The sequence below is a fragment of the Macaca thibetana genome, chromosome 15 (assembly GCF_024542745.1).
Source record: "Macaca thibetana thibetana isolate TM-01 chromosome 15, ASM2454274v1, whole genome shotgun sequence".
In the NCBI taxonomy this organism is placed as follows: domain Eukaryota; kingdom Metazoa; phylum Chordata; class Mammalia; order Primates; family Cercopithecidae; genus Macaca; species Macaca thibetana.
In genome coordinates this window covers 39,199,380-39,215,190 of record NC_065592.1, presented here as the reverse complement: position 1 = coordinate 39,215,190, position 15,811 = coordinate 39,199,380, and the positions used below count along the sequence as shown (strand labels likewise).

The 15,811-nt window shown below is 39.6% G+C and overlaps 1 pseudogene; it reads left to right on the top strand.

Moving 5' to 3' along the window:
- Positions 1-11,220: 11,220 nt before the first annotated feature.
- LOC126937787 (actin, cytoplasmic 1-like) lies at positions 11,221-14,254 on the top strand (annotated as a pseudogene).
- The last annotated feature ends 1,557 nt before the right edge of the window (positions 14,255-15,811 follow it).

Genomic DNA, 15,811 nt, shown 5'->3' with positions numbered 1-15,811 from the left:
AAATCTCTTCTTCTATTCTCATCAACATACCTCTGACAGCATGATTTCTTTTTTTATGTTCTCGTTGTAGAAAGAACTGCAATGTAGACTAGATAAGTTAACAGGAATAGCCAGTTCGTTGGTATCATTAAAGAGTTTAAATATTGATGTACACAGTGGCTTAAAGAGTGCATATAGGGTTTTAATATGGAGAATATCTATTTCATAAGAACTAATGAGATGATATATGTGACTGTACCAAGCACAGTTCATGGAATTGAACAGGTGCTCAATGTGTTTGTGTTTCTTCATTTATTAACTCCTGTGCCAAGACTCTTGATGAGGGCTTCCAGCACAACATGCTGGGAGTCCTTGACCATGTCACTGGTAAGAGTATGACCCATTTCATTGATAGTGGGTTACAATATTTTCTTTTATTTTCTAAGTAACTGAGAATACAGCAGTCTTATTAGCAGGAAGTTCAGAGTTTGTTCTGATCTTTGCTCACTCATGTAGGTAGTAAAAATTATTTAAACATATTTTTCTATTTATTAACAAACATTAAAAAGTATCTACTTCTATCAGTGAATGAATGGCTACACAAAATGCAGCCCATATAAACAATGGAATACTATTCATTCTTAAAAATGAAGACAATTCTGATACATGCTACAACGCAGATGAACCTTGAAAACATGATGCCAAGAGAAGTAAGTCAGATGCAAAAGGACAGATAATGTATGATTCCACTTATGGGAGATACGATAATAGGCAAATTCACAGAGACAGAAACAACAGTGGTTACCAGGCATTGAGTGGAGGGGAAGAAGGAGTTACAGGGAGTACAGAGTTTCTGTTTGGGATGATGAAAAAGTTCTGGAAATGAATAATGTTGACAGTTGCACAAAATTGTGAATGTACTTAATACCATTGGATTGCATGCTTGAAATGGCAAATTTTATGTTAGGCATATTTTATCACCACCACCACCACACACACACACACACACACACACACACTGACTATATGCTGGAGGAGAGTAGTGGCTCTCTGGAAAATAAACAAAAGCCTTATCTATAGCATTGGCTGATCTCTATGGTGTAAATGCTTCCTCTGAGGCAGATTTCAAGCTATCAACACAATGACTCTGAACTTGGAATTGGCAAGAGAAGAGCCACATCGGCTCTTCTGAGTCAGTAGGAGCTGACTACAGCCCACTCCTGTCTGGAAAATGAGAAATTTGGTATAACTTGACTTTTTCACTGCTTTCCCCACTTGCCACTTTTTGTGGTACGTTGGCATTTTAAATTAAGATTAGAAAATTATTATTTTTATGTTAAGTAATGTAATGATAATTTGAAATTTGTATTAAATTTTAATGTATATGTTAACTTTGGAGACTACATTTTACTGATCACCAGTTTTTTTTTGTTCTTTTGTGTTTTTTTTGAGACACTCTGGCACCCAGGCTGGAGTGCAGTAGTGTGATTACAGCTCACTGCAGCCTTGACCTCTCAGTCTGAAGCAATCCTTCCACCTCAGCCTCCTAAGTAGCTGGGACCACAGGTGTGAACCACCACACCTAGCTAATTTTTATTTTTTTGGAGAGATGGGGTCTCACTATGCTTCCCAGGCTGATAACTCCAGGGTTCAAGCAATCCTCCTAACTTGGACTCCCAAAGTGCTGGGATTACAGGTGTGAGCCACCATACACAGCCCCAACTTGTTTCAGAGGGGTGCATTGTCCCGGTTCTTCAGGTTTCCCCTTATTTGATTTGCTTTATTGCTTTACATGAATTTTTTTCCCTGTTTGATCATCTTACAGAGTGATGTCAATTTCTCTATTGGTAGTTGAAATGGGTCTGATGGAGGGAATGTGGATTTTGTTTATTTTGTTTATTTCAGGCACATAGAAGAAAGAGAAAAGGAAAAGGTTAGGTTGTCAGGAGCCTTTAACTTACCAATTAGTCTAGAGATCTCGCATGCTAGCGGGTAAAGGCTGGGAAGTAGAACCAGAATTTATTTCCATATTTGTTGAGGTAATCAGACTTCAACAAGGGCAATGCCACTTTTCCTGGTGTGGCAGGGTTGTTCTTAAGATGGGGTAGTGATGGCAGTGCTCCTATACTTGGTCAGCATGGCAGCGTGAGCTGATTTCTTAGGTACATTTGTCCAACGCGTGAGAGAAGTCATGGGAACAGCCTACTCTTCCCCTATCTAGTTTCCTTTGCATAATGGTTTGAAATACCTCGATGTTTCTTGGTTGAAGATGCCACACTTTATTCTTACATAAAATTTTGCTTTTACCTTTTAAATTGGCACTGGGAATGGGACATGACAAGATTTCTTTACGTGGAAATCTAAAAAAGAAGGTGATAAACTAAATGTCTGAGGTCAGAGGTGGCAGTTCCATGCTGCGGAGAGCCTGATGTCTGTTTCTTACCAGTGCTGGCTTTTCCAACAGGCTAGTCCTTGCTCTTTCTGTATGGATCCTATGTGGGGCTGTGTGGATCCCACTGTTGCATCAGTGTAACTGATAACACTTACTTCATTCATTTGGGGGTACAAATATGATCCTGTCACCTTAATATTGTCAAATTCACTGTTTAAGACCCCAGGTATCCTGGTAGGAAGATATCCAGTGTTTGCCTTAAGACCTCTGCCCCTACTTCAAAATTTCCAAGAACTCCAAAGCTTTACTCTGTCCAAATTTAGTGAATTATTTAAGGATTATTTCTCCTTCTATTAATAACACCATAATTAGAGGGAAGTGGGAAACCTGATCACTGCTTCATATTAGCTCACGGCACTGCTGTTGAAACCGGGTCCTATAGATGCTGGTGTTTCCCTTTGCAATATGTTGAATGTTCAAGTTCGTGTGCAGACCACTGTGGAATCTCAAAGTTGGGCTCGAGATCATTATTCCCGTAGTCCATACTTAAACATCTCCTAACAACACTGTGTTAGGATGGCTGAGTCCCAAGAGGCTTCTAGTAGCAGTATGCATTGTGCTGTTACCAGGCCTCCTGACTCCCAAGTCTCAGGCCTGTTGAGCCCTGGTCACTAGCCTAGATTATACCTTTCCACAGTTAATTGTATTCCAGAGGCCTTGCCTTTCTTTACTCTGGGGCTTTTTCTGGGCCACCCTGGTCTACCCTCATGGTTCTCCCATGAGAGAACAGGGTTTGGGGGATCAGGTCCTTCTCTCCTGCAATATATGATATACAGATCAGTCCACTTTATTTAGCAGACACGGGCTCTGCTTGCCAGTGGATATCGTGTGGGGTCTGACTTGGCAAGGCACAAATATTCCTATTGTAATCTTCTGCCAGAGCAAAAGTCCATGCTCATTCTTCACAAGAGAGAACACTCAAGTGATTCTTTGAAGAAAAACTCATCTAGTTCAAGGTACTACTCTGCCCCTACCTGTGTTGAAAAGCAGCTGGCAGAGACTGTTATTACAAAGGCAGATGTAACTCCTTTTCTGGGATTGTTTCATCTTTATGTTTATTCTGTGATATGAGAGAGCATGGCTAATGTGGGCACATGGAGTCACAGTATTAGAAAAGGCAAACAGGTAAGTGGTAGAGTCAGAATTTGATTCCATCTCCCTGACTCTGAGGCCAGTGTGTATTCTGTCAATTGACAGTTGTTACTGGGTACCGCTGTGTGCCAGACACCGCACTTGGTAGGTGCTGGGGATACAAGGAGAAGACATGGTTCTAGAGAGGAAGTTAAACTGAAAGAAAGAAAACGTAAAGGTGTGAACAGAGCACTATGAGAGCACATGAGAGAGGGCACTTGAGTGGGGGTTTCCTGGAGAAGGAGACGCCCAAGCTGAGTCTTGAAGGAAAAATTGGGTAAGGTGAGTAAAGGAAAGGAAATAGGCTCCTTATAGTGAGATAAAGCAGCAAGTGCTGATTGCAGAGCTTCCTGGTTACCGTGATGTACTTTTTTATTAGGATAGAGAGCAGCTGCTGTGTAGAGGCTTTCTAAGTGTTTCTATTTATTTCTTCTTCTTTTTTTTTTTTTTTTTAAAAACACGGCTTTATTGAAGTGTAACTGATATCCAGAAAGCTGCACATATTTGATGTATACAATTCAATAAGTTTGTACATATGCATACACCTGTGAAACTATTACTACCATCAAGACAATAAACATATCCATGCCTCTTTTTTTTTTCATGGTAAGAATACTTAACCTGAGATCTACCCTCTTAACAAAATTAGGCACACAATACAGTATTGTTAACTATGGGCACCATGCTGTACATCTGCATAACTCTAGGACACACTCATCTTGTATGACTGAAGCTCTATACCCATTGAACAACAACTCCCCCTTTTTTCCCCCTCTTCCAGCCCCCAACAGCCACCATTCTACTTTCTGCTTTTATGAGTTTGACAATTTTAGATACCTCATGTAAGTGGAATCATACAGTATTTCTTTATAAGGGCATATTTATACCTACTGGAAACCAGTTTGTTGCAACTGATTACCATTTGAACTTATGGGACACATTGGTTTGTGTAAGACTAAAACAATAATTCTGAACCCATTATTGCCTGGTTTTCATTTCCATTCTTTTAAGTCCCATATCATCAAAGTTATAGTTATTCTAACATATTTTTGAGCAGTGTTTGTAAATGGACTGATGTTAGTTGAGTATGTGACATGTGTTTGGTTCTTTATATCAATGTTCTCCTGATGTGTGTATTATTACCTTTGTTATAGACAGGAAAACTGAGGCTCAGACAGACTAAATATGCTGAAGGTTGCACAACTAAGTGTATCAGCTGGAGCAATAAATGTGTCAGCTGGAACACAAACTCAGACCTAGCTGCTCATTCCAGGGCAATACCCAGAGCTCTCACTACCATCCTCTGTGTTGCTGGAAGTCTGAGTTGCTGACAGAGAACACTATTAATTATATGTGAGTGAAAATAGACCGAGGGGCATTAAGCAGGTGTGACCATAAAAACTGCTTCTGTTTCTGTGGATTTAATTATCTCCCACTATTGGCTTGAATTGGTTGTGAACGCACTGATAGAAGGTAATCAAAGAGCTGAATGAACCTGGCAGTTGTAAACGGAAGCGCAGGGTCCCTGTCAGGCTGGTACAGAAGTGAATGCATCCATTGTTTTTAATAGGCCAACTATTTGTCTCTTGTTCCCTAGGAGGCAATTGGAAGAGACATACTGATAGCTCCCCTTGGGACATTAACCGGAATCATATTTGTAAAGTGAAGCTTAAGTTGGTCATTTTATTCCCAGTTCACAAAAATAGGAGGCGAATGGCAGTGGGAGCAAAGACACAATTTCTAGTTCATCAAAGATCACAAATTGTATTAGTGCAATATTTTCATTGTAGTTATTACTTTGTGGCATAGTGATGTAAAATGTTCACTTTAGATAAATCTCTATTTTCTGGTGGTTTTAAGGCAAATCTTTTCTACTGTAATGATTATTTTAATGACCAATGTGGACATTTCTCCTTGCCTAGTTTTCTGATTTCTCAGCAATATAATCCCATGATCCACATTTAGTTTGTACTTTCTAGGTGATCAACACAGCTGCTTTGTCTGCGGGTCGTGGATAGCCTCTTGAACTTCTGACCCGCATGTTTTGACTGCCTTATGGTCATGACTTAATTTTGAAGATAACATTTGGCAAGTCAAAGGAAAAGAGTGAACTATCCCATATGTTCCTTTAATACTACTTCCCAAGGTTGAGAAAGAGAAACTGAAATATGCTAAGTCAGAAAAGAAATTCATGGCAATGGAAACCAGTTTGGGATACGGCTATTCTGAAGGTTCAGAGATGTATTTATTTCCTGGAAAATCAAGTTGCAACTGTCAGTTAACCTATAAGGATCCCTATCAATAGAGGAGAGGAGAGAAGAGGAACAAGATAGGTTTTCAGTGCCTCGGTACATTGTGCTATTCTCATCAACCATCACATTATGAATTTAATGAAGTTACTCAGATAACTGTAAGTCAAATTAGAGTTCAGTGTGTTTTCAATTGAATTACCCAGTTTGATTATTGACATGTACAATATTTAATTAAATTTATTACCACTAATACAGTATAAATGAAATCTGGCTTGATTTTCAAAGCAATAGTTTTACCTAGGAATATGAATAATAACTGGATATGGCAGTACTCAAAAAGAAACCTTTTTTTCACAGATATCTCATTCTTTGTCATAACAACATATATGACTGTTTAACTGGGCAACCATTTGTTTATAAAGCTATTATCATGTTCCTAGCACTGTGCTAGAGTCTGGGGTTCCTGTAACGAGTAAGAAAATCTCTTGCTTTCCAAAAAGCTCATAGTCTTTTTTATTGAAGGGTTGAATTATTTATCTTTAGTAAATCGAAATGTGTTTTAAGTGTGCTAACCCAGTCTCCGAATTAAAGTTCTGGTTAATAAATTATTTTGTAAAGAAAGAATTACTTTTGCCATAAGAAGAGCACTATAAGTTTACTCTTTTTGTATCCAGTTTCTTAATGTTGGGCTTTATAGCTAGTGTAGCTGCTTCTTAAAACAGGTGTTTCAAACAATGGAAGGGAGAGTCAGGTTTGTTGAGTCTTGGGTCTTCTGGCCACTTACCTCCCACTTTTCCCCAACTCAACCCTCTGCTTTTGTGGCACTTCCTGCATTGAGCTCATTCTTTGATAATTTGCTTGTTATGGCCCCTTCACCCAGAGTTTCTTCTTTTCTTTGATAATATAAACTTTTCATTGTTTTTTAAAGCTTAGCTTAACTCTTCTTCCTCCTTAAAGCTTTCCATGCCCTCATCCAGAACTCTCTTTTTATTCATTAAATTCTAGGAGCAATGTCAGGGCAATTAGCACTTGGTCAGTTTCTAGTGTTTCAATAACATTAATAACAACAAACAGCAGTTTTCACTAAGTGCTTACTGAGTACCAATGTTATAACCACCAGACATGCATGTACTATTATTATCTTTATTTTATAGATAAGAACATTGAAACCCAGAGGACTTTAGCAGCTTAAGAAAGGTCCCACAGTTGGCAAATGGTGGATCTGGGTAAACTCAGACCATTAGATCCTAAAGCCTGAGCTGTTATCCATTGGCATTTCTGAATGTGTGGTCTTCTGACCATGTGCATTAGAATCACCAACATGGATACTGTTAAAAATGCAGATTATTGGCCGGGCACAGTGGCTCACGTCTGTAATCCCAGCACTTTGGGAGGCTGAGACAGTTAGGTCATGAGGTCAAGAGTTGGAGACCAGCCTGGCCAACATAGTGAAACCCCATCTTTACTAAAAATACAAAAAATTAGCCAGGCATGGTGGCCGGTGCCTGTAATCCCAGGTACTCGGGAGGCTAAGGAAGAATAATTGCTTGAACTTGGGAGACAGAGGTTGCAGTGAGCCAAGATAGTGCCATTGCACTCCAGCCCGGGAGACAGTGCAAGATTCCATCTCAAAAAAAAAAAAAAAAAAAAAAAAATGCAGATTACTGAACCCACCCAGATCTACTGTCTTAGAATCTATGGGTCTAGGTATAGAGCCTGGGAATCTGCATCTTTAACAAGCTTCCTGGGTAACTTTTACAAACTATAGTTTGAGAATCATTGCATATACTTTGCTGAGTTTTCATTTATATATTTACCTTCCTAATCTAACTGTAAACCTCTTGAGGGCAGAGATTATGCTATCTACATACAACGTTCTAAATCCCCAAGTCTGCAATAGATGTTTAGATATTGACTACAAGCTTAGTCAATACTTGCTTTTTTTCTGATATAAGCAGCAAAATTAAATGTTTCACACAACTATGGGAAAGATTCATATGATGGGACTTCCCATGAAAGCGTCTTGTAATAGCCAAAGGCCCCATGGTTAGGACCAACCTCACGAATGCTTCTTCTCATTCTGTCACTGGCTCAGTACATTTTCATTTCCTGCCTCAGTTTGCTTGCCTTTGAAGTTGGGGAGATTTTAATAATAAAGAAACAGAGGTATTGGTGGGAGCTAATGATTGTGATTAGAATATAGAATTTGAAAAGTGATAAGACTAACATCTCATTTTGATATTTAAGACATAAATGAAATTAGCTTATTATTGAAGTTAGATCATACATGGCCCATTTCTAATTCACTGTGACAAGACTTTCACATCAGTTCAATTGGATATATGTTGAGGGGGTCACACAGAAGCTTTTCCATACCATCTGATGGCTGTTGACAATTGCTGAGCCAGCCACTAGTGGCCTTGCATTATTCTGTGATAAAAGGATACTCACACCTTCCAGTCCAGCCTACTAGTTTCAGATGAGCTATATAATTTCCTCAGGTCAAGCCAGAATTTTAACCCAAATCTTAATATTCCAAATTCAGTGTTTTCCACTACCTCATGCTATTTCCTCTGCATGGCATGCTACTAAACATGAGTCAAAAAGCAGTCTAGGTCATGTGTGAATAAGGCTGGTAAGAGATAAGAGAAGACTTATTTTGTACTCCCCTGAATTTTTTTTTTTTTTTTTTGGCTAACCAGTTTCTCATGCAGCATCAGCTCCTGAAGGACAGCTGACAGTGTATTAGCCATTTACATCTTACCCATTTACAATCAGAATTATAGCAATCCAAATCTTTACTTTTAATATGAATACCAACTGTATCACTAGGCAATTGTTATCATTAAACCCTAGCAATTGGCTAATGTCCAATGCATAATTTAAACTTTGTGGAACCTTGTGGGTTACTGTCCTGCCTAAGTGTGTTATTACTTCTTATCAATATTTTGTTTAAGGAAACAGTTTTGGAAGCAACAACAAACAAAAAATATAAGCATCACCTACTTATCACACACTATTGAGGATGGAAAACATCCAATATTTATTTGGAGATCCGATGGACTGGGGATGAGTTGTCAACAGAGATAGCACCTATGAATGTGTCCTTTGTCTTTCTAGAAAAATCATTTGTTAGGAATGTATTTAAATAAATTTTATTGTGTTTATTTATAAATTATATTGTATATATATATAGTATATATATATAGTAGTAAGATGATTACTATAATGAAGTGAATCAACATAGCCATCATCCCTCACATAGTTACCCATTTTTCCCCTCTGTGGCAAGAGCCTCTGTAATTTACACATTTAGCAAAAATCCTAAATACCATACATTATTATTAACCATAATCTGCATGTTGTACATGGATCTTTTAGGGCTTTGCCATGACATATTACCTGTCTGTTACCTGCCTGTAAATAAGTTTTTGATTGCCCTGACAGGAGAAGGTTAAACATTGTAAACAATGTAAAAATGTTTAACCTTCTCCTCAAACATTGTAAAAAATATGTCATTAGATAATTTCTTAAGGAAATACTCCAAAAAACTTCTCTTTTCCTTAGAGACATCTTAGGATGGGTTAGTCAATGTAAATGGGGGGTTGAAGCCCATCCCAATGAAAGATGAATTCTGTTGCCTCATTCTTTTAATGGCCTCCTGCCCAAAATAAAACTCGCCAGCAAGCAGTATTTATCTTAGCGATGCTGCCATTTCATATCACAAAGTGACCGTGTAGTCTCATAAACATAGTCCAAAAGTGCTGACTTTTAAAGGCAGTTGAATTTTTTTTTACTTGTTACTGTTTTATAGCTTTGCATAAAATGCTAATGCCATGACATTTGTAGAACTATTAAATCATTTTAATGAAAGAGTAACAGTTATACAACTAATTCATTTTAGTGCATTTCACTTGCAGAATCCTTTAGTAGTTGATTGTAATGGGAAGAAGCAATTTTTTTTGTAGCTCCATAATTTTATTCTCACATGGAACCAAATCCCATTATTTTGGTGTAGTTTATACCCAAGTCTAATGGAGCAAATCCATTGACAGAATTTGTTGTCCCAAATCTAGGCCCATTTGCCTGATGGCCCCCACTTAATGTGATCTATAGTCTAGCCAAGCCAAGTCTGCTTCTCTGGAAAAATATGGCTTTCTGTTTCCCTTTTAAGTGTTTAGGGGTAAATATATGGTCATGCATTTTCAGCTACTGAAAAATGAACTCAATCGCCATAACACCAAATCAAGGAAAACATTTGGGCTTTAACAATTATCTTTGATCATATAACAAGACAGCTGGGATTGATTATTATCCCGGTTCCACATTTCCTCGTTAATGGCCATCCCATTCGGTATATGCTGTCATGCCAGGGCCTCTGTGGAAGAGAATGGCCAGAAAGCCCTGGAAACATTAAGCGCTGTGAGCAGTGGAAACAGATTTACATTTCTAAACAGATCCTTTGTTAAAGATCACCAGTGCATAGATCTGCAGCTTTCTTCTAGAGTAAAATCATTCTCTGCTTCTCTACTCTCCTGGCCCCCATGTTTTCAGACAAAGCTTCCATTAATAGATAATTCTTTCTGAAACAAAAATTTCTTTTAAGGAATTGCATTCCCTGTTGTCCTCAAATGCTTAGGTTACCCAGAGAGTTGACTTCATTGTCAACATACTTTTACCCCCTTATAAACATATGTATTCCCTTTAACATTTTTTCTCCTTACAAACATGTATTATTCCTCTTAAAATATGTATATTCTTGTGAAATATGAATTCAGTTTGTTTACCCTTACTGCAAATTTTTCTTTACTTCTGATTTTCTTCTGAACCAAGTAGTCTCATTATTATTCTACCATGAGTTTAAGGGTTTTGCTGCTAAAATGTTATCTTTCTCTTCACTCAGGCTTCTCTTGAGCATAGATGTAAAATATTGCAAAGATGTGAAAACTAGAATGTTTTCCCTCCAGGTGAATTGATTATCAAACTTAGTGTCTTGAACAACAGCACTCTTCCGCACTTTATCTAGCTTTGATCATTTCAGAAAGGAATTTTCTTCTAAAACAATGTCCATACGGTATCACTCCAAATATGTAGCAGTGAAATTAATACCTTTTTGATTCACATGATATTATCAACTGGAAGAAACATATCCATTTAGATTCTCACTAGCAGCCTTGTTTACTTTATTCCATTATTTACAATGAAAGGGTTAGAATTTCTGTTTGTATTTATGTAGGTGGTACATTAAATGTGTACAATTTTATGAATATTTTTCAGCCAGCTCATCAGAATACTGATTTTGTCAGTTAAAATAGCATATATTTCTGACCAAGACCACATCTGCCCCATAAGCACAGAACCCTGCCTTTGCTGCTCCACCGCCCAGTCCACACCTACCGCCAGCTCACCATGGATGATGGTATCGCCCCACTTGTCATTGACAGCAGCTCAGGCATGTGCAAGGCCAGCTTTGCAGGTGATGATATCCCCCTGGGTCATTTTCCCCTCCATCATGGGGCACCCCAGGCACCAGGATGTGATGGTGGGCATGGGCCAGACAGACCTCTACTTGGGGCGACGAGGCCCAGAGCAAGAGAGGCATCCTGACCCTGAAGTACCCCACCGAGCACAGCATTGTCACCAAATGGGACCACATGGAGAAGATCTGGCATCACACCTTCTACAACGAGCTGGGTGTGGCTCCTGAGGAGCACCCCGTGCTGCTGACGTAGGCCCCCATGAACCCCAAGGACAACCGCAAAAAGATGACCAGATCATGTTTGAGACCTTCAACACCCCAGACATATACATGGCCATCCAGGCCTTGTGGTCCCTGTACGCCTCTGGCCATACACTGGCATCATGATGGACTCTGTGGATGGGGTCACCCACCGGGTGCCCATCTACAAGGGGTACTCCCTCCCCCATGCCATCCTACATCTGGACCTGGCTAGCCAGGACCTGACTGAGTACCTCATGACGATCCTCACCGAGCTGGGCTACAGCTTCACCACCAGGGCAGAGCAGGAGATTGCGTGCGACACCAAGGAGAAGCTGTGCTACGTCACCCTAGACTTTGAGTGGGAGATGGCCATGGCGGCCTCCAGCTCCTCCCTGGAGAAGAGCTACCAGCTGCCCCATTGCCAGGTCATTACCATCGGCAACCAGCGTTTCCGCTGCCCCGAGGTGCTCTTCCAGGCTTCCTTCCTGGGCATGGAATCCTGTGGCATTCACGAAACTACCTTTGACTCCATCATGAAGTGTGACGTGGACATCCATAAAGACCTGTATGCCAACTCAGTGCTGTCTGGTGGTACCACCATGTACCCTGGCAACCCTGACAGGATACAAAAAGAGATCACTGCCCTGGCGCCCAGCACGATGAAGATCAAGATCATTGCTCCCCCCAAGCTCAAATACTCTGTGTGGATGGGCTGCATCCTGGCCTGGCTGTCCACCTTCCAACAGATCAGATATGGACCAGCAAGCAGGGGTATGACAAGCCAGCCCCTCCATCCTCCAAATGCTTCTAGGCGGACTGTTACTTAGTTGCGTTACGTCCTTTCTGGATAAAACCTAACTTGTGCAGATAACAAGATGAGATTGGCATCGCTTTATTTATTTATTTATTTATTTATTTATTTATTTATTTATTGGCTTGACTCATTTGAAAATTGGAGCGGTGAAGGTGACAGCAGTCTGTTGGAGCGAGCATCCTCCAAAGTTCTACAATGTGGCTGAGGACTTCGATTGTACATTGTTCTTGTTCTTTTTTAAATAACGTGAGCTGCATTGTCCTAGGAAGCCCCTTGCCCTCCTAAAAGCCACCCCACTTCTCTGTAAGGAGAATGGCCCCATCCTCTCCCGAGTCCACACAGGGGAAGGGATAGCATTGCTTTCATGTAAATTATGTAATGCAAAAAAATTTTTTTTTTTTTGAGATGGAGTCTTGCTCTATCGCCCATGCTGGAGCGCAGTGGCGCGATCTCAGCTCACTGCAAGCTCCTCCTCCTGGGTTCACGCCATTCTCCCGCCTCAGCCTCCCAAGTAGCTGGGACTACAGGAGTCCGCCACCACACCTGGCTAATTTTTTTTTTTTTTTTGTATTTTTAGTAGAGACAGTGTTTCACCATGTTAGCCAGGATGGTCTCCATCTCTTGAGCTTGTGATCCGCCTGCCTCTGCCTCCCAGAGTGCTGGGATTACAGGCATGAGCTACTGTGCCTGGCCTGGCAAAATTCTTTAAATCTTTGCCTTAATACTTTTTAAAATTTTGTTTTGTTTTAAATGATCAGCCTTCATGGCTCCCCCTCTTTTGTACCCCAACTTGAGATATATGAAGCCTTTTGGTCTCCCTGGGAGTCTGTGGAGGCAGTCAGGGTTTTACCTGTACACTGACTTGGGACCAGTTGAAGAAAAGTGCATACCTTAAAAAAATCACATATTTCTTTGGGTTAATGTCTTAATCATTTACTATTTTTTATGAGTTGTAGTAAAAATGAGATGAAAATCATTTTGCAATTTAGTCCTATGTATCATTAACTATACATTAAACTCCAGAGATCTGATACAGTTAATAACAACTAACAACTATGAAGTAATTAAAAGTCTGCAGAACACATACACGATAACCAGAACCCACCTCTGCAACAACCCCGTAAGGTAGATTTGTTATCTTATTTTACTGTTGAGAATATTGAGGTTTTTGAGAGCATAATAACTGGAAATTTCTGATCAGTGTAATAAAAAAGATCATTTTCTATATGTAGCTGGAAATAAGGATGAATCTGGAGACTTAATATGCATGGGGTATTTGGCCACAACAGAACCAGTATGTTTCTAGGAAGCTGGGCTCCAGGATTGATGCATGGTTTTTAAAAAATTTTTAATTTTTTGTGGGTACAGAGTGGGTATATATATTTATGGGGTACATGAGATTTTTAAAACATTTATTTTTTATTTTTCCATAAGTTATTGGGGTACAGGTGGTATTTGGTTACATGGGTAAGTTCTTTAGTGGTGATTTGTGAGATTTTGGTGCACCCACCACCCCAGCAGTATACACTGCACCATATTTGTAGTCTTCTATCCCTCACCCCCTCCCACTCTTCCCCCCAAGTCCTCAAAGTCCATTGTATCATTCATACCTTTGCGTCCTCACAGCTTAGCTCCCACATATCAGTGAGAACATATGATGTTTCATTTTCCATTCCTAAGTTACTTCTCTTAGAATAATAGTCTCCAATCTAATCCAGGTCACTGCAAATGCTGTTAATTCATCCCTTTTTATGGCTGCATAGTATTCCATTGTATATATACCATAGTTTCCTTTTTTTTTTAGACGGAGTCTCACTCTGTTGCCCAGGCTGGAGTGCAGTGGTGCGATCTAGGCTCACTGCAAGCTCTGCCTCCCGGGTTCATGCCATTCTCCTGCCTCAGCCTCCCGAGTAGCTGGGACTACAGACGTCTGCCACCACGCCTGGCTAATTTTTTGTATTTTTAATAGAGATGGGGTTTCACCATGTTAGCCAGGATGGTCTAGATCTCCTGACCTTGTGATCTGCCTGCTTTGGCCTCCCAAAGTGCTGGGATTATAGGCGTGAGCGACCTCGCTTGTAGATTGATGGGCATTTGGTTGGTTCCATGATTTTGCAATTGTGAATTGTGCTGCTATAAACATGCATGTGCAAGTATCCTTTTCAAATAATGGCTTCTTTTCCTCTGGGTAGATACCCAGTAGTGGGATTGCTGGATTGAATGGTAGTTCTACTTTTAGTTCTTTAAGGAATCTCTACACTGTTTTCCATAGTGGCTGTACTAGTCTACATTCCCGCCAGCAGTGTAGAAGTGTTCCCTGTTCATTGCATCCATGCCAACATCTACTGTTTTTTAAATTTTTTTATCATGGCCATTCTTGCTGGAGTAAGGGGTTATCACATTGTGGTTTTGATTTGCATTTCCCTGATCATTAGTGATGTTGAGCATTTTTTCTTATGTTTGTTGGCCATTTATATATCTGCTTTTGAGAATTGTCTATTCATGTCCTTAGGCTACTTTTTGATGAGATTGTTTGTTTTTTTCTTACTGATTTGAGTTCTTTGTAGATTGTGGATATTAGTCCTTTGTCAGATGTATAGATTGTGAAGATTTTCTCCCACTCTGAGTTGTCTGTTCCCACTCTGCTGACTTCCTTTTGCCATGCAAAAGCTCTTTAGTTTAATTAGGTCGCAGCTATTTATCTTTGTTTTTATTGCATCTGCTTTTTGTTCTTGGTCATGAAATCCTTGCCTATGCCAATGTCTACAAGGGTTTTTCCAATGTTATCTTCTAGAATTTTTATAGCTTCAGATCTTAGGTTTAAGTTCTTAATCCCTCTTGAGTTCATTTTTATACAAGCTGAGAGTTGAGGATTCAGTTTCATTCTCCTACATGTGGCTAGCCAGTTATCCCAGCATCATTTGTTCAAAAGGGTATCCATTCCCCACTTTCTATTCTTGTTTGCCTTGTTGAAGATCAGTTGGCTATAAGTATTTGAGCTTATATCTGGCTTCTCTCTTCTGTTCCATTGGTCTATGTGTCTATTTTCATACCACCACCACACTGTTTTGGTGACTATGACCTTATAGTATAGTTTGAAATCAGGTAGTGCTATGCCTCCAGATTTGTTCATTTTGCTTAATCTTGTTTTAGCTATGCAGGTTCTTTTTTGTTCCATATGAATTTTAGAATTGTTTTTTGTAATTTTGTGAAGAATGATGGTGGTACTTTGATGGGATTGATTTAAATTTGTAGACTGCATTTGGCAATGTGGTCATTTTCACAATATTGATTCTACCCATCCATGAGCATGGGATGTGTTTCCATTTGTTTGTGTCATCTATGATTTCTTAGAGGACTTTCAACTCCTTGGTTAGGTCAATTCCTAAGTATTTTTTTTTTTTTTTTTTGCAGCTATTGTAAAAGGGGTTGAGTTCTTGATTTGATTCTCTGCTTGTTCA